Source organism: Camellia sinensis, chromosome 11 (genome assembly GCF_055761805.1).
Source record: "Camellia sinensis isolate YWXY chromosome 11, ASM5576180v1, whole genome shotgun sequence".
Classification (NCBI taxonomy): Eukaryota; Viridiplantae; Streptophyta; class Magnoliopsida; order Ericales; family Theaceae; genus Camellia; species Camellia sinensis.
In genome coordinates, this window is record NC_138971.1 from 157,504,510 (window position 1) to 157,531,506 (window position 26,997).

At 34.6% G+C, this 26,997-nt stretch overlaps 1 long non-coding RNA gene across 1 annotated transcript; it reads left to right on the forward strand.

The window, feature by feature from the left end:
• Window positions 1–14,178: 14,178 nt before the first annotated feature.
• Window positions 14,179–17,719, forward strand: LOC145802961 (uncharacterized). Its single transcript, XR_014344848.1, has 2 exons — window positions 14,179–14,357; window positions 17,434–17,719. It is a non-coding gene; the product is annotated as an uncharacterized LOC145802961 (long non-coding RNA).
• Window positions 17,720–26,997: the final 9,278 nt, after the last annotated feature.

Sequence of the window (26,997 nt, forward strand, 5' to 3'; positions counted from 1 at the left end):
CTTCAATATACAATTCAACCCTTGTGCAACCTTCTCGGGGTGGTACACCTCGGTTGTACAAACTGATGATTTATCTCGGCAAGTACCTAACTACCTTTCTCGGCGTAATCTTGGTTTCACCTTGTAAATATAAAATTTTCAACAAGTGCTTAACTTTAGTCTTCAATCTTCTAATTTGTCCACAAATTTCAACAAGTGTTTAAACAATGATCTTGGTTTAACTTCAACTTGTAAATTGTCCACAAATTTCAACAAGTGTTAAACAATGATCTCGGTTTAACTTCAACTTGTAAATTGTCCACAAATTTCAACAGGTGTTAAACAATGATTTCGATTTAATTTCAACTTGTAAATTGTCCACAAATTTCAACAAGTGTTAAACAATGATTTCGGTTTAACTTTAACTTGTAAATTGTCCACAAATTTCAACAAGTGTTAAACAATGATTTTGGTTTAACTTCAACTTGTAAATTGTCCACAAATTTCAACAAGTGTTAAACATATTCTTCTTCTCTCTGCCCCCTAATGTGAACCTGAGTTCCACTTGGATTCTTATTATACATGTAGACAATGTCAAGTATCTTGAAAAAAAAAACCAAATTGAATCTTTATTTATTTACTTTGGCAAATGACAAAAGAACAAATGAATTCTAATGATAGAAAAATTTCAAATTGCAAGTGTTCCAAGGCCTTGGCAATTCTTTGCCCTCATTATCTTCAAGCCCATATGCTCTATTGCCCAGCACCGAGATGATTCTGTAGGGTCCCTCCCAATTTAGGCCAAGCTTGCCCTCTCTGGGATCCTTCTTGTTGCCGACGACTTTTCTTACGACGAGGTCACCAATCTAAAATTCCCTTCGGTTAACCTTTTTGTTATAAGCTCTAGCAAGCTGTTGCTGGTATGCTGCGAGTTGAATTGCAGCTTTCCCCCTTCGTTCTTCTAGAAGATTTAGATCTCGGGCTAAGAGTACATCATTAGTCCCGTTCTCTATCCCCTGGGTTCTGATCCCAAGGATGCCGACCTCTAGCGGAATGACTGCTTCTGTGCCATAAGCCATGGCAAAGGGGGATTCCCCTGTTGATCTTCTCGGCGTAGTCCGATATGTCTAGAGTACATTGGTCAATTCGTCTACCCACTTTCCTTTTGCTGCCTGCAGCCTCTTCTTTATCCCATCCAGAATTACTTTGTTGGAGGCTTCTGCTTGTCCATTGCTTTGTGGAAAGCTTGGGGTTGAAAAATAGTTCTTGATCTTGAACTTTGCACAGAAGTTCTTGATTAGCTTACTGTTAAATTGAGTTCCATTGTCCGCAACAATTGCTCTTGGAATCCCAAACCTGGTGATAATGTTCTTCCAAATGAATTTCTTCACGTCCACATCTCGGATCTTGGCAAGAGGTTCAGCTTCTATAAATTTAGTGAAGTAATCTATTGCTACCAGTAAGTACTTCCTTTGTCCAGTTGCTTGGGGCAATTGTCCGACGAGATCCATGCCCTATTGGGCAAATGGCCAAGGACTGGATACAGGGTTCAGGTCTGTTGCTGGTTGGTGTATTAGAGGTGCAAACCTTTGGCATTGTTCACACTTCTTTACATAGGCTTCTGTATCTTTCTGCATGTAAAGCCACCAATACCCCTAGGTGATGGCCCGATGAGCAAGTGATCTGCCTCCAGCGTGGCTTCCACAAATTCCTTCATGTATTTCATATAAAAAATCTTCGACTTGTAAAGGGTGTACGCACCTTAAAAGGAGTCCAGTGAAAGACCTTCTGTAGAGATGTCCTTCTGTTGTCAGATTGAATCTTGCCGACTTCAATCTGATCTTGTGTGCCTCCTTGCGATCATCTAGCAGCTTTCCTTCTTTTAAGAACGCAACAATTGCGTCCATCCAGCTTGGTCCCATGTCTACGCACATTGTTTCACGCTTTGTGGTTACTGGTTCAATGCTCGGGCCCGACAGGTAGTCAATTATTATTGTCCTTGCTTTTCCAGGTTGTACTGTACTAGCTAGGTTGGCCAACGCATCGGCGTGGCTGTTATCATCTCGGCTTACCTGAAGTAGTCGGCAGTTCCGGAACAAGGCTGATAGCCTGATGACCTCCTTTGCGTAGGCCGACATTCGTTCATCTCGGGCTACAAACTCGCCTGTTGTCTGCTTAACTATCAGTTGTGAATCACAAAAAACTATTACCTCATCTGCTTGCACTGCTGCTGCCAGCTTCAGTCCTGTAATGAGTGCTTCATACTCTGCTTCATTGTTTGAGGCCTTGAACCCCAAACGAATTGATTGTTCTAGTACCTGCCCATCTGGGGATATCAATACTACTCCTGCCCCCGCTCCCTGCCGGTTTGAACTCTCATCAACGAACAGTCGAAAGGAGTCGCCGATGTAAATGCTGCAGGGTCTGAGTTTTTCTTCTTTCTTTTGTTTTTTCGCCTTTGCCTGGGCTTCTCCTTGCTTGTCTGGACATCGTTTATCTTGGCTCTGCGGAGCCCGATATACGATGGAATCTGGTGTGAACTCGGCCACGAAGTCGGCTAGAATTTGGCCTTTGATTATTGTTCTGGGTTGGTACTCCAGATCATACTGGCCTAGGGCGACTGCCCATCTGGCTATTTTTTCTGTTAAGTCTCCTCGCTGCAATAGGGACTTCAATGGATGTTCTGGTAGTACCATAATTTTATGGGCTTGAAAGTAATGGTTCAATTTCTTTGAAGCCATTACTAAAGCTAGTGCCAATTTTTCTAAGGGTAGATACCTCGTTTCTGCGTTGGCTAGGGTTTTGTTTACATAATAAATAGCCTTTTGCTCCCCTTTTTCTTCTCGGATTAGTACTGCACTTATCGCATGTTCCGAAACTGCCAAGTACAGGAACAGCTCCTCCCCAGGTTCTAGATTCGAAAGAACTGGAGCTGTGGTCAGGTACTTCTTCAGATCGGCTAATGCTTCTTCGCACTCTTCTGTCCAAAGAAAGTCCGTGGCTTTCTTCACTAAGTTGAAGAAAGGTTTGCACTTGTCTGAACTTCTGCTTATGAACCTGTTTAGGGCTGCGGCCTTTCCAGTTAGCATCTGTACCTGTTTTGCCGACGTCGGGCTCTTCAACTCTAAGATGGCCTTGATCTGATCTGGGCTGGCCTCAATGCCCCTTTTGGTCACTAGGTATCCTAAAAACTTACCAGATCTAACTCCAAATGCACACTTCGATGCATTGAGTCGGAGCCGATATGTTTTAAGGATTTCAAAGACTGCTTTTAGATCGGCGAGATGACCCTCAGGCTCCTTGGTCTTAATGACCATGTCATCGATGTAGACTTCTATTGTTCGGCCAATCAGGTGTTTGAACATTTTGGTTACTAACCTTTGGTAAGTTGCTCCTGCGTTTTTCAACCCGAAAGACATTACTCTGTAATAGTACAGGTCTTTTGGGGTGATGAATGCGGTCTTTTCTTCATCTGGGGGGTACATGGCTATCTGGTGGTACCCCCTGTAGGCATCTAGGAAGCTCATTCTTCCATGCCCTGAAGTGACATCTACTAGCTGGTTAATCTTGGGTAGAGGAAAACTGTCTTTGAGACAGGCTTTGTTAAGGCTGGTAAAGTTTACGCAGACCCTCCATTTACCGTTCTTCTTCTTTACCACCACTGTATTGGATAGCCATGTCGGGTAGTGAACTTCTCTAATGGCCCTAGTCTCCAGAAGTCTGTTTACTTCTTCCTCTACTACTTCGACGTATGCCAACGTCGGTCTTCTCGCTCGTTGGATTACAGGTTTGGCTGACCTGTTGATGTTCAGGTTATGGCAAGTGACCTCGAGGTCAATGCCTGGCATTTCGTAAGGTGTCCAAGCAAATACCTCAATATTTGCTCTCAAAAAAGTTTCCAACTCTTTTTCTTCTTCTTCGGCTAAGCCCAAGCCGAGAAGAAAGAAGCGTTCCTCATCCCCATCCTGGACGAGGATTTTCTTCAGTTCCTCTTCGCTTTTTTTAGCTGGCTCCTTGCCGACGTCTTCTAGAACTTCTACGTCCTCATCTTCAATTTCTGTCTTTTCTAGCTCTCGTATGCTGCAGGTAGATTTCATTGCTGCCTTGGAGCAATTCTTCGCCTGCAGCTGATCGTCTCTGACTTCTTCTATCCTATGCTCTGTTGGGAATAGCAATAATTGGTGAAACGTTGAGGGAACTGCCCCCATCGTATGCAGCCATGGCCTTCCCAGGATGATGTTGTAAAGGGGGGGTGTGTCGATGATGGTGAATTCTATCTTGATCTTCCTACTGCCAGCCTGCACCTCTAAGCTTACTGTTCCCAGTAGCCATGTCGGCGTTCCATTGAACCTAACCATTGGGCCATTGGATTGTTCTATATCATCTGGGTGAAGGCTGAGTTTCTTGTAACATCGGACGTACATGATGTTACAAGAGCTACCTTGATCAATCAAGATGCGTTTCACTTGGCACTCCCCAACCTGGAGGGATACTACCAAGGTATCATTATGCGAATGCTGGACCATCTCTAGGTCGGCTTCAGTAAAGGTTATCATTGGTCCCTGGCACTCTTCTACCCGATGTCTTTTCTCCCCGACTTGATAGATATGTTGTAGGTGTTTTACCTTCTGGGTCTCTCCTCGGATTTCGTTTTCGTTGACCTTTGAGTGGATTACGTTGATTACTCGAGGTCCTCCTGCCTGCGGCTGCTGTGCTGGGGGATGTGGGGCTGCTGGTGCCTGAGGCAACCTTGCCCGTTCTTCCCTTGTCCTGGTCTCATCGACAAGGTCTCTCAGATGTCCTTGTCTCACTAGGTCTTCCAAATGTGTTTTTAGGGCTCTACAATCCTGAGTTGTATGCCCATCTTCATTGTGGTAGGCACAATGCCTGCCAATGTTTCTTCCCATGAACTCTCCTGGAGCCCTCTCTGGCGTTCTAAAATAGGGCTGGTTCTGAATTTGATCCAGGACTTTGTGAATTGGGATTCGGAACACAGTTGTTACTACCTGTGTGGCCCTTGGTTCTGCTTCTTGTTTGCTTGATCCATTGTTACCTCGGCCTCGCTTCGACGAGCCGCTTCCTTTCTCTTGTTTTATTTCCTTAGTCCCCGATGTGTCTTCCTCGGCTCTGGCATACTTTTCGATTCTCGCCATGAGCTCTTCCATACTTTTTGACAATGTCTTTGCCAAAGACTTTCATAGTGGACAGTTGTCTTTCAGGCCGTTCTTGAAAGATACGACCGCCACCTCTTGATTACATTTGGGTATTCGATTGAACACCTCATAGTATCTTTTTGCATAGGCCCTAAGGCCTTCATCCTTGCTGATCTTTAGAGCCATCAATGCGTCCACCCTTAATGGCTGCAGCTTGTTTGTCACGAACCTGGCCACAAACATCTCGGCCAGGCCTTCCCAAGTCTTCACGCTTCCCTTCGGTAGTTTGTGAAACCAATCTGATGCAATCTCCCCGAAGGATGAGGGGAACACTTTGTAGAGCAACAGCACGTTCCCACTATACAGTGCCATCGAGTTCAAATATAGTCCAACGTGGAAGTTGGGGTCTGACTTACTATCGTATATTTGAAATCTCGGCATACTGAATCTCTTCGGCACCTCGAACCTGTCCAATTTTACTGAGAATAGTGTCCTCGGCTTATCTGGGGAGGTTACCTCGGCATCGGCATTCTGTTGCTTCCTCTTGAGGTAATCTCTTAAGTCTTCTTTGTTTCGCCTAGGAGCTCGGCTATCTTTCGACTTCAGTCTTTTCGGTACACTACTCTCGGCCTCGTGGTGAGCCCTTTTCGATCCTTCTCCATGAGTTGTGTCGAAGCACAGCGCCTGCCCCTAAACATGTCGATGTCCTTTGGGGTCTGCCTCCTTTGGGCGATGCGTCCTCCGTGATTCTTCTCTTCTTGACTCTCTTCGTCCGACCTCCCTAGTTCTGTCGCTCCCGTTGTGCTGAGGGGCTGCGGGGATTGTTTTCTGCCCTTCCTTCTGGGCATTGGCCACTGGAACTGGCGTGTCCTACAACGGGAATGGTGGTTGCATTACGTTATTTTGCATCATGAAATTGACGACCGACTGCAGGTTTGCCAATTTGTTTGCCATCTCTTTTACCTCTTCGTCCCTTCGTAGGCACCTATCCTTCCAAACTTGGAGGTTGTCCTCGTTGCAATATCCACTTCGATCTGGTTTCTTTGGTGCGTCACCAGTCTGGCTGATGTCTTTCACTCCGTGATTCTGGTCACGAGTTTCTACGTTGCATTCGTCTCCTGTGATATCAAGGTCAATAGGTCACCCACTCCTAGCAGGAGTGTCGTCCCAATCTTTTCCTTCTGTCCGTTATTGGCCATCTACTCTATTTTCTTTCCCACAGACGGCGCCAAATTGTGTGAGTGATTTTCCGATCATACTGCCCAACTTAGTATTCAGCTGGAGAACACTGGCAAAATAGCTGACACCTGACTAACATGTAACAGAAAGAGAAGATTCCGGCGGTGGTTCATCCACCCGGGGGCACTCCGACGATCAAGTCAGTATATCTCTCAAAGATAATCAATAGTGCTTAACTCACTAGACAGAATATAAATTGCGTACCTTAGACCCACGGGGGTGCCTCTCTTTTCTAGCTATCTCAATCCTTGTCCCAACAAGAGCCTAGCTCTAAATGGACTCAGGATTACTATTAATCTTGGACTCCTAGTAGGATTGGGATAAACTCCCTAAGAGTCTTATCCTTTCCCAACTGTAGTTTTCCCCTTTTCTAGGACTCTTGTGCCTTATCCGCTTATCTCGGATTCCGATATCTTCGGAGGTAACCTCGGCCTCACCGAGATAACCTCGGCGTCATGTCCAGGACACGTGGCACCTCAGCTGACACGTCCGCGTCACCTTAGCCACGTGTTGGTATATAGAAAATATATCCCCACAGTTATAATAATTGTTATTGTTTAATAAGTAATGATATACAAATAAAATGTTTATACAAAATATTGTGAATTTTAGTGATTCCATAATTTTTAATGAAAAAACTTAACATTATTTTCAAGATTTTACAAGTGTTAATGTCATATTATTGTTATCAAAATTAGTTTTCAGATTTTTTTATATATAAAGAAAAAAACCCTAATTCTAAAAACGAAACTAAATAGAACCATCATTTTCTTGTTAAATTATCTCAACTTTTACTTAAGAAATTTTCTTCATTGGTAGACTCAACTCTACTCAATAGATAATTTTGATTCAATAATCTAAATATGAGATTAACAAGCATAAATATGACATAAATTAGCTATAATCTAATGTATCAAAATGATATTTACACTATTTAAATAATATTATCAAAAAACAATATTTTAATATTGTACCATGTCACATTAGAATTTTATCATTGTCACTTTAATAATATATTGAGGATCATTCATAAGTGCAGGGAAAGGGTAGTTGGCAAATGCAGGCAAATAATAGTTGTGGGGACTTGTGTATTTAGGGAAAGCATGTTTGGTTGCTTAAAATATTAGTCTATACAATTGGGAATCAGAAAAGAATATATTACCATATGATAGTTAAATGAGTTTCAAATAATTTATAAGATTATGTGCTTAGCTGTGTCCTAATCATTTCATTACTTCAAATGATGAATGAGATCTAAACAATAGTATGGTTGAATATATATATATATATATATTTTGGGTAGGTAGTTGGACAACCCATGTACTTGATATTTTCACTTGCAATCTTTGGTGGGACAACATGATATAATGATTTGATTCTAATGTTGAGTCCAAACCTTGTGGCCCATGCAATTACTATCTCTTGCTTTGCTTGTTTTTGTTTGTTGGGTATGATGTTGGATAATGAAGCTTGGTATGATGAATATCAACTTTGGATGTCTTGATCTTGACCTGTCACACAGGGCCACTGCCTCTTTAGGGCATGATCATGACAAGATAGAAGGTTTCCCAATCAAACTTTTGTGTTAGGTTTAGATTTTAGAATTGTGGTGAAAACGAAAACGAAAACGAAAATAATAAATAAATAAATAAATATATTTTTTGAATGGGATAGGGAAATGAGAAGAAATTGCCATTGGAGGTAGTCCCACGACCAAAATTCATATATTTTGAATTGTTTGATGCAGATTATAAGTTGAAAGTTGATAATTAAAAGAATAGAAAGTCAAAAGTACCTCTAACTTAGTTTTTAGATAATCAATTTTTTTAAAGCTTATTTAATCTATTTCTGCTAAATAAGCCATATATATACGGAAACTGCACCAAATACTTAACACAAACTTTCAAATTAAAATAAACTATATGCAGGCCATTTAAGTTATATTAAGCAACCCCTTGATTAAGAGATTATTGTCTCCCTCTCTAATATATAAGTCCGCTTTTAAGATTCACTTTATAGATCTAGTGATGTGTCAAGAAGATTATTAGTTATCAACCAATCATCTTTTTGACACATCACTGAGTCTAGAAAGTAGATATAACTTTTGAGCTTGAATAGCAATGCTTTAATAAAAAATGTAAATATATATAAGCAATTTTATTTCTTTATTATTATTTTTTCTCTTAATAAAATTAGGCTATGGTTGGATTTTGCATTTAAATAGAGATTTGTCACATTTCTCTCACTTTTTCTTTTTCTCAATAAATTTTTATTCAAATTAAATATTTAAACACAACCTTTCGATCGAAAAATAACATTGAAAATTCAAAGAATTATCTCAGTCAAAAAGATGAGAAAAATCTAGTCATTATTATTTCCATCATACAAAAATAGAAAAACATCTTTGTCCCATTTTTTTTTAATTCAATCAAAGTTTTTAGCAATCTATTGAGGATATAATAATTCATATAAAGTTGGACACTTGGAGAAGAAAGTATGCCTTCTTTCTTTTATGGGAAGAAAGAAAAAGTAATTGAGAAGCACCTTCATCCTCAAAAAGCAGCTGAAAGTTATTCTTCACTTAAATCCTCCGTATGATAATGATACTTCTAAAATGTCGAAAATAAAAATAACAAAAAAATTATGGCAAATGCTTAAAAACCTGTTTTCAGCTTTTACAGCATAAAAAGATTAACTAGTTTGGTTTGGGCATAAAAGTTTAAAAGACTGTTTTTCTACCAAACTTAGCCATTAAATTTTATTTGTATTTTTTTGTGCTACAACTTTAACCAGGCGTTTTTAAACAAACAACATTGAAGCCTTTTCCAAGCCTACATAGCGAGAAAGAATAATTTATAACATTTCTTTTTAAGACTTGACTTTTTCTTTTAAAAAAATCTCTATACTTATTATTATTATTATTATTGAACTAGTAGTAGTGGATGTGTCCAGAATTTTCAAGCATGCACAAGAAACAGTTCTTCCGCAAGTATAGAATCTCATCACATTTCCTAACACTCACAACATTTCAGCGGATCGTCATCCAATTCTGTACATTTAAAAATTTTCATTTGTAGAATAAGCAAATTTCTCTTTAATAGGGTTTTTGAATATCAAAATTAATACGAGATTATTTCATTTGGTTGTGAGTGGGATGATTTTAGAATTGGCTCATTTATAAAATTAGATGGTTAGAAAAGTTTATTTGTTAAAATAAAACTGCTCGAAAAAATTAAATTTATTTTTTTGTAAAATTTTAATTTGTTAAAAAATGAATTGCCTATTCTAAAATTAGATCACTCAACATATAATTTTTCTCAATGGATATATAGATTTTGGATGAATTTATTTACAAGTTGACAAAATGAAGCTAATTAGTTGGAAGTCAAATAATTCAAATTATCCAATCTCACATTAGAAAAAGAAAAAAAAAAAAAATCCTACATCTCGCCTCAAATTCAAAATAAAAATAAAAATTTAATGTTGTTTAGAAGGTGGACAGAACAAAATGTAATTAATTTGGTTTAGAGGGTGGACCGAACAAAACATAGTAAACAAATAAGAAAATTTGCAACGGTAGTACCCTAAACCCAATATTGGTTTGGTGGGGTTTGACCTGACCTAATTATTTGAATGAGTAGGTAAAGTTTAAATATTTGATCTACAAAATATTTGATTTACAAAACCCAAGTTGAACAGACGCTATTATCTTAATAAAAATTCTAAATTGAGTTATTAATTTGATTTGAATTGATATTAAATTTACAACCAATCATATTTGCAAGTTTTTACAACCAAATCAACTACGTACTACAACCAAACCAAACCAAACCAAACCAAACAAGATCAATTCAACCTAATGTAACCCAACCCAACATAGTTTAGGTTCGAACCATGATTCTACTATACTACCAAAACAAACCAGATCAAATCAATCTAGCGTAACCCAACCCAACCTAACATAGTTTGGGTTCGAACCATGATTTTACTATACTTAAAACAAAACCTGAGCGGAAGAGAAGCCATTATCTTAATAAAAACTCTAAATTGATTTGGTTTGGATTGATACTAAATTTACAAGCAACCATATTTTTACAACCAAATCAACCATGTACTACAACCAAACCAAACCAAATCAATCCAACAAATCAAATCAACCCAACCTAATATAGTCCGGTTCGAACCATGATTCTACAATTAATCCATAATAAATAATTAAAATTAATCTTTCTTTAATATTTAAATATAACAAAAATACAATAGAATATTATTTAACAAACGATAAGTATTGTCAATAGATTAGTGCAATAAACTACATTTTAATAAATCAATAATTTTATATAATATATATAGACGATCGAATGTCAAGTTCATTTGATTGATTTGAACCAATACTAAAATACCAACTAAACCCAAAGAGGTTGGGTTGATTTAGTTACCACCCGTAATTGGTCTTTGCATCTAATTTTAACGTCTTGTAATTTTTACTTCGACTACAACTTTTGAATTTTATTTATCTTATTTTTTAGTCACATTTTTAAAATCTTTTAGAGCTTCCGACTTGATTTTATTATCTAACATAAATTATTTTTTATTTATCAAGAATCAAATGGCAAGATAGATGATATTTCATTCCATTTCAATTTGCCATGCACATCCAGAGGCATAATTGCAGGAATGAAAATAGATACGGTAATATAGGTCAGGTTGCCACAAGGTGAATGACCAAGTATAAAGAAAACCTTAATTTCAAACATTACACTGGTATTATTAATTAATTTCCTCCAATATATCAATTTTAATTATTTAATTATAATTTTTGAACAAAAAGTAAACAAAGAAATAAATGAGTTTCCGTAAAATTGTCAATTTTAGTTAAAAGTTCTAAATATTTTATAGGCAATGGCAAGATTAAATGAATGAGCAAAACAAAGCTCATGGTTATCTACTCATTCAAATGAGATGATGAGCAACATGGTTTTATCAGCATAATTGAATGATGATCCATTTTCTTTTTATTTTTTTAATAAAAAAAGATATGATTGATTGATGGTTATTTTTCCTTTTTGTTTAAAAAAAATAAAATAAAAAGTATTATTGTGATAGTGTATTTTAATGTAGTTTGCTATATATTACTCATCCCATTTCTTAGTTTGGGAAGATAGATTTTTAGTTAAAAAGTTAAAAAGTTATAATAAATTGTCATATCACATTCTTAACTTTTTTGCATATTTTTTCGTAAAAAGTTAAAAAGCAACTGAAAAAACCAATTTCCAAATGAGTAAAAGTGTTTGATAATAAATTATTTAGTTGATATTTTGACTTTTTATAAAAAGAAGTGTAAAAATGTAAAGAGAGTAATGTGATTGGATATTTTGAATTATTAAATATTTTAATCCCAACCCAACTTGCCAAATGGGGTCATGGTATCAATATTAAGGTTAAGAGAGGTTTTGAATTCAAGTGTTATAATTTGTATTTAATCTCTATTTTGCATTTTTCAAACTTAACCATCATATAACTTGTTGTTGTAAGCCTGAGATGTGCGACAAACAGAGAAATAGCTCACTCCATAGTATATTAAGCTTTTGAAAGCATGAATATGATTTGTGAAAGATATAGAAATAGCTCGTGTCCAAATCACCAAATTTATGTCCTCTCCAATTGGAATAGAAATTGTGATGTTTTGTTTTTTTGTTTTTGTTTTCTTAATTATTTAGAATGAAAAAAGAAACTGAAAATTATTTGATTTCATAACTCTGCTTTAGTGTTGTGCCATTATTAGATGGTTTGAACTTCATAGCCCACTACATGATCAACAATGGTAGAGGGCCCTAATTTTTGTGGCTCAAATGGCTCAAATTTGTCAAAACGACGTCGTTTTGAGTATAAAACAACATCAAAATTGCCAAAACGACGTCGTTTTGGCAAATTTGAGCCATTTGAGCCACAGAAATTAGGGCCCTCAAACATTTTTCCTACACGATATCTCACTTGCAGTCTGTGATGATGGGCCAACATTAGCCCAAAATAATTACCCATTTGAGAATTTTCTTGGCTAGATTAACTCTAGTGGGCTCGGATTTTGCAGTTCTGCTACTGAGGCCCAAAAATAATAACCCATGTGAGAAATTTCTTTTTTAGAGGGAAGTTTTCTGCGGAAGACCTCTAGACCAAGAGGAAAAATGGATAAGGTTAAGCAATCCGCTCAAGGAGATTGAGTGACAATTGCTAAAAAAGCAATCTTCAGACAAGAAAAAGTTTATGTTGTGTTTGCAGAAAGACAACTTGAAATTTACACGGAATGGAATGATTGCAATAAGCAAGTTTGGGAATTTCTAGGAGTAAGCTTTAAATCCTATGATAACATGATCAAAGCTAAAAAGGCTTTTTACAATGCATTAGTTATGCCTGTTTATCAAAATATTTTTTGTCAAATGAGAACTAACACAGTTCCAACTAATATTCAGACATTTAAACTAGATGGATTTGAAATAAAAGATTTTTTCAACCCTGGAATATACAGAGAAATTTATACAGAACTCAATGGAGTTTGAAAAACTTACATTGTAGACAACAAAGTGAAATTTCGAAAACACATGAAAGTTCTGGCCAACAAATTAGCTAAGTAAACAGTTAAGTTAAAAGATTTGCAAAATCTTTGTTTCAATATCCTTAAACAAATGAATTGGAATGAAGATTTTAATTTTAAAAAAATAAACAATTTTTAGCTATCAGGCCTCATATCAGATGAGTTTTCTGATCCGATTTCTGAACAAATTAAAATAATTTGTCTTTTTGAAAAAGCAAGAACTTTGCTTCCAAAAGAAATTTTTCTGTTAATTAAAAATCAAGTAGAGGATCATCGCGATAAAATTAGACAAATCTTATAACGATCTTATGATAAATTAAATTTTAAAGATAGAATTTCCAAAATAACTATCATGGCAAATCATGACATGTGGTATTTTGAAGATATAAATTGGAGAATAACTAATGAAATTACACTACAAGAAATTGCATTTTTAGCAACTACTTTTGGCGACAACGTCAATTTTTCATCGCCAAAAGTATATATTTGGTGACACAGGGATCAATTGCATTGGTAAAAGTGTACTTTTACCAACGTAATTTGCTGGCGTCGCTAAAAAAACATAGCATTCACTAAGCGCCAAATTTTTTGGTTGACACCAAAATTTCAAAAATTTCAGCTATGAGGCTTATTTTTTAGCAACACAGTGAGCGTTGCTATTAGTGTTCTTACTTTTCGCGATGACAAGTTGATGTTGGCAAAGAGTTAACTACTTAGCGACGATAACACTATTCTTCGGTAAAAGTTTTGCTAGTGAAATGAGGTGATTTAGTGATTTGTGTTTTTATTATAACTTTGAAAGAGTTTTAAATATTATAGTTACTAAATTGTAAAATTAAAGTGGTCATCAAATTAGATCACAAAATAAACCCAACCATACTCTTAAGTTCAGATGGCTAATTTGAGATAATCTAAACTTTTCCAAAGAATGTGGTTAGATTATCAATTTTAATATGTTTGGTTTTATTTTCATAAACTTATTTCAGTTTTTTTTTTTCCTTTCTAAAAAACTAAAAAATAAAATTGGTGAAAAAATAAAATAATATTTATTATTTTTGTATAATTTTATCTTTTAGGAGGTCATAAATAATTTTTAAAATTTTAAAAATATATTTTTGATTTTTATTGTTCTCAAATTAGTTTTAATTTTTTCAAAAAAAAAAAAAAAACTAAAAATTATGTTTATCGTTTTGGTGATCTGCCGCTAAAAAGTGAGGCAGAAAGTTCCCTCTCAAACTAATGCTATGAAAAAACATCAAAATAAAAATCCCAAAAAATTTGGCGCTAATATATACGGCGTTGGTTTATAGGAAACCCGATTTCCTTGTTCTTCTGGCAGCATTGACCATCAGTTTAGGGTTTTTGAAGCAAACCAATTTCAAAGAAAACTAAAGGTAATACTTTATCTCTCTCTCTCTCTCTCTCTCTCTCTCTTTGTAGATAAATATATATTGATTGTAGTTGCTGTTTATTTTGATATGAAGCATCAAAGGCTATTTATTGATCTCAGGTCCCATAGAGAGAAAAAAGAGATTCCAGAATTAAACATTGAGTATTTTTTCTTTGATTTTATTGGAGTGATTTGGTACATGTTAATTTTTAGATATATTTTATGAGTTATTTTGATTTTGCTTGTGCATGTATATTATATATATATATATATGAATTATTAGTGGGTTATGCAAAACCCTTTTTGTTTGATTTGTAGAGAATTGAATTGAAAGAACATTGTGCTTGAGTTATTGTCAAGGCTGCATTTAGTTGATGTAAGGGAAAAGAAAAAGAAAACAAACCTAGTTTTCGTTGAAGTATGTTCATTCAGTTGTTGCAAGAAAGTGCGGGTTCCATCGACCCCTTTATTGTAAAAATACAGTGCCTATATGTTGCTATAGGTGATGTTTTAACTTTAGTTAACTCAAACTTGGATCCAAATTGGAATGAAAAATGATCAGTCGAGGCAAACATTAGTAAACTTGTTGGGATCTTGAGAGATTCTGCTGATTAGTAAACTTAAAAGGTACCTGGGCCATAAAGCATGGTACTGACATGAATAATACCATGTTTTCAATCATACGTAGACATGATTTTCCAAGTGTAGATTATGTACTTTTCATCGTTAAAATTATTAATCCCTTTTTGTTTAATTTTTTTTGTAAACTTGCCAAAACCTGACCACTTTCATCTTTTGGACTGGCATTGATTTGCTTCCATGGTTTATCATATTTGTATGACTTTTTTGGGAAAACTTGCCCAATACATTCTTGTTATTGTGGTGATTTTCGTATGTTAGCATTTAATGTTCGGAATCCCTTTACTTGTATGGAAAATTTTAATTGCTCTGTTTGTTTCAACACTTTCTAGAAATGGGTTCCCTTGGACTAAGATCTGGGGGATACAAGCAAGTCGTTATTTCTAATTATGCCATTCAAACCAGACCAACAAGTTATTTTAAGATTGAATAAATACTTGTACGGTAAATTTTGGTAAAATCTTAAAAAGCAAGCAACAATCCCAAGGCAATAAAATATGAAAAAGATATATTTTGCATGCTATGTGGTTAAACAATATGATTTGCAAATATAAATGTTAATGCTATAATAAGTTCATATATTGGTGGAAGTACATCTGAAAGCATTGAGTGACATCGTTGCGTGTGGAGGATAATAGTAGCTTCAGGAATGTTATTTAGGTTTAGAGACATCGGACCAACGATCTTCATTTATTGTACTATGATAATTCACATTATTCTTGGTTTATTTATTTATTCTGAATTTTATGCCTTTGTAAATTATGTATGTTATTTTGTGCTCCCACTTATTTACCAAAGAATTGTTGTGTTCCCAATAATATATCTTTGTTTAGTCATATTACAATTTTGTGATTTGTATTTGCCTTAAGTTTTGACCCACAAGACAATGCCTTTTCCTCATGACTTGTATTACTTGAGTTTGGAAAATAATTTCGTAGTTGACTGGAATTTCTTACGTTCTTTTGGTACAGAGCATGTGATTATTGTTTATATGATATATGGACAAGTTCATTACTCATAACAGCGTTGAATAGATGAAGATTCATCTTTGCAGATGATGTGACATGGGATTTTCATGTAGATTGTGGAAGTGTAAAATTTTGAGTTCTGCTGTTATTAGTATTTAGGAGCCTATAGAATAGAGATGAATGTGCAGGCACATACGTCAGGACAAATCTTAGGACAGATACCGAATCAAGCAGACACTCAGTTGCCTGGATTACCTCCCCAGAATGGAAGTTCTCTTTCTAACCATATACAAAATTTAGCTGGTCAACGTAATACATTGAATATGGAGCCTGAGGTATCGAAAGCTTGCAGATTTATGCAAGAGAAAATGTAAGGAATTGCTTAGTTATTTGCTATATTCATTATGGGTTTGTTAGGGTGAGCATGCTTTTGTTGGAGGAGAGATGCAATGGGTCAAAAAATGATTTATGACAAATTTTTTTTTTATACAAAATAAGGTTACATTAGAAAAGTCTAGCAAGAAGTCAGGTATCAACATAGGCAACTTTAATATGACCACATTCGCATGACATGACACTATCAGTCTTTAAGTGCTATTCAATGCCAACTGATTGCTATGTTGCTCAATCATTTTTTCTAAATGAAAATTAATAAATAAGAAAAAGAGACACTCATTACTCCATTTCTTTTCTAGAGGGGAAAAAGAGATGCTTCTTTCATATGTTGTGTATGTCATCACCCTGTGGGTCAACCAAGTTATACTATCATTTAGCTTTAACATGGTGTGGCATGTGGGTTGTTATCTGATTTGTGTTGTTTAACCATTGAACACAAAGTCTAAGGATGAAAGCTTGTTCTCAGAAAGATGGAGTATTATTTGTGTGATATTCAAATTAATTGCTAGCTGTATGTATCTTGTTTTTAAAGATTGATGACCAATAAACACTATGGTGTAAGAGAACATTACACCCTAACCAAAGGGCTGAATGCAATTTGCCCCAACTTGTGTTTCAGTGTAGCAATCTCAACCATAAAATGGTCCACACGGGACCTCTTTATGGAGATTTCATTGTTTAAGTTATGTCAAATATGCTCAACAATGTTAATTTATAAGGAATCACATGCTAGACAACCCTTCCCTGCCATCTTTTCCCCTCAGAAAAGATACTGGGAGGAGTGCACTAGGTGGTTGCACAAAGTAATTACTACTAGACTTGAACCCGCATTCTCATGCTTAGTAGTCCGAGCTTTTACGATTGCACCCAACAATGGGCCCTGTATAAGTAGACACTCCTGCCAAGTTATTATTTCTGTTCCTGCGTCTCTTTATTTATTTATTTATTATTCCTGTTGCTGATATTTAATTATGCATTTGAGATAGATGACTCCATATTGTTTGTGTGATACATGTCTATTAAGATTTTTCATATAGCATTGAATATTGATCAAACTTTGTACCTCCTGTCCTCCAGCTATGATTTTCTTAAGCAGCGGTAGCAGAAAACTCATGATATACCACCAAAGCGGGTTCTGGATATTGTAAGACGCCTAAACGAGGGTCTATTCAAATATGCTGCCAATAAGGTTTTTTTATAGTTGTCCTATGTTTTCATCTTTATGCAAATTGTTCCTTTGTTTTCAATTAAGTAATAGCATAGAATGACTGTTACCTCCTTTTTTGTGTTAATGCCAAAAGGATCTTTTGTATTATTGAACAACTTAAAAAACAAATCAATTTAACTACCAATTAGTTTGCTATGTTATTATGTCGATCCTAGTGTGTTTTATTTATAATATGGGCTTTCTTGTATCGTTAGGAGTACGTGAACCTGGAGACTTTGGAGAATTGTTTACATGTTTTGATTAAGCGTCTACCAATGAGTACTCACAACCGACAATATCTGCACCTTGTTAATGCTCCCTCTCCTATCGGAACAATGATACCAACCCCATGTATGCCTCATAGTGAGAATTCAAGCATGATGGTTGCATCGGCTGTAGATACTTCCATGATTGCTACTGGTGGTGGTAATACCATGCCATCTATGGCTATCAATACTGGAAGCTTACTGCCTCCTGTTAATGGGTCTTCTATTGGGATACATGGTGGGTCTTTCAATTCATCTAATGGTACTTGAACTTTGATTTCCTCCAAGTCAATAGTTATAATTTCTCTTCGAACATGCAATGTAATAGAATCTACTTTTGCAAGGGCCATGTCTAATGGATACCAAATGTCACTTGCCAAGTTTTCCATGAGTTCCAGTGGAAACAACATGGTGTCCTCAATTGGTGTACAAAGAATGACAAGCCAAATGATCCCTACTCCTGGATTTAATAGCAATAATAATCAATCTTACATGAATTTGGAATCTTCCAATAATACTGGTGCTTTTTTAACTGTTGAATCTACAATGGCATCACAGACACTGCCAAAAAAGCAGCATGTCAGGACTCAAACCAGCCGGATACTACACAACCTTGGTAGCCATATAGGTGGCGGAATTGGGTCTGGTTTGCAGCCGAAATCTTATGGATTTTCAAATGGGGCTTTAAATGGTAGTTTGGGTATGATGCGGAGCAATTTGCAGATGATCAATGGTCCTGTAACTACTGAGGGCTATCTGACGGCGACAACATATGGCAATTCACCCCAACCTCTTCAAAAACACTTGTAATGTATGATATGTCACCTTTAAGTTGTAGTTTTTGTATAGAACTGCATTCTTACTGCCCGTCATATATTTGGCAGGTGATGGTTATGGGATGAGCACTCCCAATTCTTCTGGGTCTGGAAACTTCTATGGTCCTGTAACCTCTTCTGGATCAGCAATGAATAATCAAAATTTGAATCCAGCAATCCTGTAGTCTATGTCCAGAACCAACTCTGTTTTGATGACTAATCAGCCAAATTTGAATACCGCCCAGCAGGCTACACATAAAGGCTCAGTCAATTGATCAATCTGAAAAAATGAATTTCCAAGCGTCAAACTCACCACGAGAGAGTATCTTACAATCTCATCATCAGTAACAGTTTCAGCAGCAGCCTCATCAGTTACAACAACAATTTGTTCAACATCAACGCCAACAGAAGTAGAAAATTCAGCAGCACCAGATATTGTTAAAGAATGATTCTTTTGGCCATTCTCAGCTGACTTCGGTTTGGACGTGGCTTACCATGCCAACAAGGACACTAATCAAGGTACGAAAAATATCGTTGTTCTTGCTAATTTCATTTCACATGTCAATTACCTATCATTACTCTTTATCTATTTGCTTAAATTTTCTAAATCTTTCAGTCAAGCAGATGAAACTTTCATAAAACTTATGATGATTTTGTGCATTAACTGAGGAAATCTTTTTTAGCTGGATCAATAACAAAAGAAGTAAAGGTTTACACTTACAAATATTTTTTTTTTTCAATTTCTTATTGAAATATTTTAAATCATTACTCAACACTGTAGCTAATTACCTTTGACCGGAATGCTGGTAAAATGTGGAATGCCTTCTTTTGTTCTTTTACAAGCTTTGAATTTTGAAGGTCAATTGGTGCACGTGACTTAACTGTTATGTAAGTCTGGAATTGTAATTATTACTTGTTGACACAGCATCCATAAAAAGGAATTTCACTTCAGTCTGTGCAGCAGCTTTACGGGCCTCTGGTTTAGCAGCTCGTAGCACGGCTTTTAAGGGAACCAAAAATGAGCCATTTTCCATTAAGGGTGATGATCAGTCTTTAAAACAACTACTGCTGAGGATAATAGGATAACTGATATTAGAGATTCATTGGCATTTGGAAAGGAAATTGATGAGGATTTTCCTAGGGATTACAATGTGCAAAAGAAGGGATTAAAGAATCAAAACAAGTGCAGGGTTGGTAGTTCAATAGTGAGGAGACTTTTTCGGATGATACACTTGCTGAGATTGAAGGACTAAATAACTACACAAATAATGTTGGTGGAGGAGTTGACTTGCCGCAGTTGGCTGATTGTGGCAATGAGATGGCTGGGTTAAGTTATGTCGACTCTCAATAACTTGTAGAGTTGTCGCAAGCCAATGCACTAGACTTTGTGGACAGGTTTCTCAAATTCAATGACACGGATTTGGGTAAAAAAACTGAGTTTGTCTGTTGCAGTCTGTTGTGTTTATTGCCTTCGTTTGGGAAGTGGGCTGGCTTTTTGGCCTTTTTGACTATTTTAGCGTGGGTTAAAAAGCTTGATTTGGGAAGGGCTTTTTGGTTTTTTTGGCTTTTTTTTTTTTTTGTGAGAGAAGAGTGTAAGGATTATGGATTGGATGTGATGTTTTGTTTGTTGTGGCTAAAATAGCCAATTTTGTCTTTTGTGGCTAAAATAGCCACAAATGCCCTTGCCAAACAGAGTTTCTTTTTAGTTTGGTGGGAAGTGTTGTCTAGTTGTTAGGCTCTTGTGCCTTATTTAGCTTTTGTTTTCTTGTGTTTTGTTATTGATAGTTCTATTGTGTCTGAGGGATGCCTCTTGTAAATCTGTAAATCTTATAAAAAATATAAATTAAATTTGTCATTGCAAAAAGTAAGGTTTTCTCGACAAACAACTTGTCAGTAAATGTGTTACTAAAAGTTTATTTTTGCCCACTCATATTGTGTTGCTAAAAGTGTATTTTTTGCCAATGCCAATTTGTTGTTGCCAAAAGTAAAGCTTTATCAACAAACAAATCGTCGACAAATGGAAACATTTATCGACATAAATGTGTCGCCAAAAGTTTACTTTTGTCGACTCATGTTTTGTTGATAAAAGTATATTTTTTGCCCATGCAAATTTGTGTCGGGAAAAGTGTGACACAATCAACATATTTGAACTACTTTTACCGACACAAGGTAAATTGCCGACGATGGATGAAGGCTTTTGTTGACGATTATGTTTGTCACTAAAGGCATTACTTTTACCAACGCAATGATAATTTCGTCGGCAAAGACTTTTGCCGACTCACTTTTACCTACGGGTTGCCAACGTTGCTCTATGAGTCGGCAAAACTTTTTGCCGACGAGTTTTCCTTTTTGGCAACATATTTTGTTACGTTGCGAAAAACGCAATTTCTTGTAGTGTTATTTTTCAAATTTTAAATTCAATCCAGTGGATAGAATATCCAATGATCATAAAAGTAATGCTCTCATGGGTAGTAAAAGGCTTTTGATGGAGTAAATATTTTACTTTATGGATCTCCAGTACAATTGGTTAACGAAAACGAGAACATTTTTTCCAACAATACCAAATTTGGTATCTTAAAGAAACTGAAAATTTTGAATTTGAAGATGATTATTTGGATGAAGATCGTAGGAGGGAGTGATTAGAAACTATTCAAAAGCTTTCTTTAACAAAATATTGGATAGACAGTCTAACATCTGTTTCATAAGCAGCTTCTAATATCCATGGCTTAGCAAAATTGCCATTTATGACCACAGATGGTAGAATACTATTTGTAACTTATTTTCCCATAACATATCAAAGGTCTCCTACACAAATTAATGAGACTCTTGATATGTTATTAAATCTCAAAAAGAGAAATAATTTGGGTCTTCTGTTGGAACTAACCATGACCGCGGATGATATAGAACAACTTTGGAATGAGCGATACAGCTAGAATCCTGATTCCCCTCATCAGAGACTGATGAAGAGTATCACAATCTCATCAACAAGATGGAAGCATAGTGGACCCCACTATCACATGCAATAGTCTTCTGATCGACTCCAACCTTATTCAGGACACGTGGAGCAACCTACATTATTAGGCGGAAAGTGGTCAGACAAATCCTTTCAGCTGATACTACACGCCAAATAAGATCAACCAAATCTTATCTATATCTATCTATCTCTTTGAACAACATGGAGACTAGACAGTGTATATAATTGTAGTTTGTCAGAATATGACAAATAATTGTAGTTTTTCCTTTTGACTTTTTTGTCTCTTTGTATTTATTTTTATGTAGACATTTTATGAAGCCTATGACTAGGCTTGACTAGGTAGTTGGAATTTTGTGCAAACTTTGGCCATAAGTCTAACCAAGTTAGGTATGCACTAAGTTTTTTTTATTTTGTTTGTATCCATCAATTGTATTCTATAAATTGGCTTTCACGCCAACATAATAGACAATGTAAATTCTCTCCATCCTTTTGTTGCCTGCTTCTTCTCTAACTTCTCTTAACTACATAACTCCATCATAAATCCACAATAAAAATAATAAAAATAGTAGAAAGTTCCTTTCCTTTTGTGTTTGTAATTGGTGTTAGAGCTTGGTGAAGAGTTTTTGAAAGCAAGATCAAGCTATGTAAGTATCTCTATTTATGTATAAATTTTGATATATTGGAAAATAGTATTCGTGAAGTTTACTTTTAATTGTGTATTCTATGTATTTTATATCTTCATAATTATTTGTTTCATTTATAGTTGTTGTAAAACCTATATACTTAGTGTTTGTCAAAGCTCATATACTCATTAAGATCTTTTGACTATTACCCATAATTAGGTATTTTTAAGTCTTTAAGATCATAAAGAGAGGTTTTAGGTGCCAGATAAATACACTAAGAGCGTCTTAGATACCAACAACAATCTATAATAGCAATTTACCCTGAAAATATAATATGTTTTGGAAATATAAAAAATAATGTTAATAATAAATATGACCATGGTTTGCATATTACTAAAGAATCTACAAATATAAATAGTGTGTTATAGTTTAAATAATATTACTGATATTATGTATTCTTGGTTTTCTATGTTAGATAAAAATAAAAAAATAAGTCAAAATTATCTAGAAACCAAAGTTGAGTCTATAGAATCTAAAATAGACAATTTAGGTTTTATAATAAATATTGACTTAAAAAAAAGAAGCAAAAATACAAATAAATAATTTAGTGACAAAATTAGAAACTATATCCTTCATAAACAATGATGGAATGAATAGTTCAAGAAATAACTCCATTCCTAGGCTATTTTATGGTACAAAAGATATTATGGTACTTCAAACCAATACCTATAATAGGACTGAATGTGAAAATATTGTTGAAATATTGGATTATTGGAGAAAATTATATAAAGATTTAGATTTAGGTATTGATGAAAGAAATAGGCTACTAGATCAGATAAGATAAACTTATCTAGAACATGAAACCCTTTTACAACACTTTAATTACGATATTAATATGTCAACTAATGATGATGATAATTAATCATCCTTATTTGAAGAAACAATAGATCAAGATGTTTCACCAGAAAATGAATAAGGGAAAAAGAAAAGTAGAAAAGCCAATTGATCCTGAATTGTTTGGCACATGGGGAAATGGAGAAAATTTTGACTTTATTCAAACAAATGAAGTTAAAAATGCTACTAACACTGCAAGTACCTTCAATCCTACATCTAAGCCAATAATATCTAGAAAAGACAATAATCATAAGTATCTAATAGTTCAAAATTGTACTTATTTAGACTTATCTCATGTTTCATTTAAGGACTAGCCACAAGCAATTGATGATTGGGCACAATCATTATACATCATTATTACCAATTATAAAAATAGTTAATCAAAGAAAAAATTCCTTAATTATATTGCAGTTAAGACAGTGGGAAAATTTTGAAATTGGAAAAAGCCAAAAAATAGCTTTGTTGGCAAATTTTCTCACACTTGATACAATCTTAGCTGAGTTTGCAAAAATCATAAAAGAAAATTTATGTGGTTTTGTAGGAGATATTAATTTGCAAACCGATGCAAATTATATTTTGACAAAATTGAAATTATGTAATATTTGTCTTTTTGAAGACTATATTCAAACTTTTAAAAAATATTATTATCTTATTGATCCACCAGCAAATCAACATTGGCTAGATCAATTTTTTCATAAATTCCCTAATCCATGGGATGAGTTATGTATTAAAATATATCCTGATTTTCTCAAAAAAAATGGGAAAGAAAGAATATGATAATCTTAGTTTTCACATTAATTATGTTCTAAGATTGATAGCAGATCGGTATCTAAAAGCAAAGGCGAAAAAACAAATAAAAAATCAAATTTTCAACTCACAATACGGTCAAAAATGTTGTGATAAAATTTTGAAAGAAAATTAAAAAATTGGTTGTAATACATTTCCTAAATAAAAAGGATTTTTTAAAAAATGCAGAAAATATAAATGGAGACCTTGGAAAAAGAACAAAACTTTTTTAAAAAAGAAAAAGTACATTCGAAAAAAGAAATCAACAAGTGCTTCAAAAAAGAAAACTTGTAAACGTTACATTTGTAACGAAGAAGGTCACTATGCACCCAAATGCCCAAAAAGGGAAAAAGTGCAAAGAAAATGATCAAAGTTCTTGAAGAACAAGATTTTGAAATAATATATGGCGAAGAAATTTCTGATGATGAAGAAATCTTATATGAAATTTCTAGTGATGAAGAAAGTTTAGATAAAGAACTAATCTTCATGATGACTAATATTAATAGTCAAGAAATATCTCAAGATACAGATAGTATATCTCTAGAAGAATTACAAGCCATTCAACTTGGAGATGTAATCAGAGAAGAAAAAACTTTTACCGAATAAGAATTAACAAAATTCAAAAAAATGCAAGAAGTTGCTGTGCTAGAAATTTACAAACTTTCAAAATTCAACTTCTTTTTAGCAATAGTGTTTGAACAATATAGTGGTAACACTCAAGCAAAATGGTCAGATGAAAGAAGTATTGATATTCCTTTTTTTGATAAGAAAAATATTGCAAGATGGAAAAAGAAATATCCTAAGATTCAATATATTCATATTGGATTAATACAAAAAACCATAATAGCCCCATTTCGCCAAGGGATAGATACTCCTATTTTTGTAGTAATCTTTAATAAAAGATTTTTCTGACCTAATGAAAGCAATCATTGGAGGAATTCAATCTAATTTGGCTAATGGAGTAGTTTGGTTTAATGTTAGACCAAATTTCTTTATTTCCATAAATGATCATAATCTTACAGACACAATCAGAATAAGAATTAAAACACAAGAATTAGGAATAAAATCTAATTCACATGATTTGGTTATTCATTGGAAAACAATTCACGAATTGACCAAATTTTCAAAAACAAAAACAAGATCAAACGATAATAAAATCGTTGAAATCTTTGAACCTAGACCATTTGACACGGTAATCCAACCGCGTCTAATGAATTGGAGCGATTTAGAAGTCCCTCAACAATGGTTAATCCATGACCTAGTGGAACAAAGAGAATCTTCTAAAATAAAAAATTCTGCGCAAATGCAAATACAAGTGTTAGGAAAAAATTTATATGTAAAATTTATATGTTCAAAATACAGTTCTAAAAATTAAAAGATCAACTTCTATATTTGAAAAAGATTTTCCTAACAAATCATTGTCAAAATTAAGCATAAACAATATCTTAATTCATATTTCCTTGTTAGAATAACATAAATATATTTGTGATAAAGAGTTTGCACCCGTTCCGCGTGGCGATTTAACTCCCATCATCAAAACTATTGATGAATCACATTGGATTTATAAAATTCTGGAAGAAAATTTTAGTGAACATTCATTAAAACTATGGCAATATAGTCCGCGTTATTGTAATTTGAAATTAAAAGACCCTAATATTATCATTAGAGTAAGACCAATGATCTATACTAGACAAGATATAGATGAATTTAATATTTAACTTCAGGAAGTTTTAAACAAAAAGTTAATCGAAGAAACTAGAAGCCCTCACTCTAGTCCAAATTTTATGGTAAGAAACCACACTGAAATTAAAAGAGGAAAAGTCCGAATGGTAGTCAATTATAAACGGTTAAATGAAAATTTAGAATTTGATGGATATTTTATTCCAAGAAAAGATGTTTCGATTAATTTAACCAAAGGATCAAAAATCTTTAGCAAATTCGATTGTAAAAGTGGATTTTAGCATATTCAATTGACTAAAGAATCAAAAAAATTGATAGCTTTCAGTACACCTAGAGGACATTACCACTGGAATGTTATGCCTTTGGGGTTAAATATAGCACCACAAGTATTTCAATGGTGGATGGATACAATTTTCAGAGATCTTAAAGATTATTGCGTAATTTATATTGATGATATACTTATCTTCTCCAAAACCCGAGAGGAGCAAAAGAAATATTTAAAATTACTTTGTGTTTGTAATTTCTTTCCAACTACTTAGTCAGGCATAGTCATAGGCTTTACAAAATGTCTACATAAAAATAAATACAAAGAGACAAAAAAGTCTAAAGGAAAAACTACAATTATTTGCCATATTCTGACAAACTACAATTATATACACTGTCTGGCCTTCCCGTTGTTCAAAGAGATAGACAGATATAGATAAGATTTGGTTGATCTTATTTGGCGTATAGCGTTGGCTGAAAGGATTTGTCTGACCACTTTCCGCCTAATAATGCAAGTTGCTTCAGGTGTCTTGAATAATGTTGGAGTCGATCAGGAGACTACTGCATGTGACAGTGGGGTCTACTATGCTTCCATCATGTTGATGAGATTGTGATACTCTTCATTAGTCTCTGATAGGGGGAATCAGGATCCTGGCTGTATCGCTCATTCCGAAATTGTTCTAAATCATCTGTGGTCATGGTTAGTTCCAACGGAAGATCCAAATTATTTCTCTTTTGGAGATTTAATAACATGCCAAGAGCCTCATTAATTTGTGTAGGAGACTTTGATATGTTATGGGAAAATGAGTTACAAATAGTATTCTACCATCTGTGACCATAAATGACAATTTTGCTGAGCCATGGATATTAGAAGCTGTTTACAAAATAGATATTAGGCTGTCTATCTAATATTCTGTTAAAGAAAGCTTTTGAATAGTTTTCAATCGCTCTCTCCTGCGATCTTCATCCAAATAATCATCTTCAAATTCAAAATCTTCAGTTTTTTTAAGATACCAAATTTGGTATGGTTGGAAAAAATGTTCATGTTCTCGTTCTCGTCAACCAATTGTACTGGAGATCCAAAAGGTAAAACATTTACTCCATCGGAAGCCTTTTACTACCCATGAGAGAA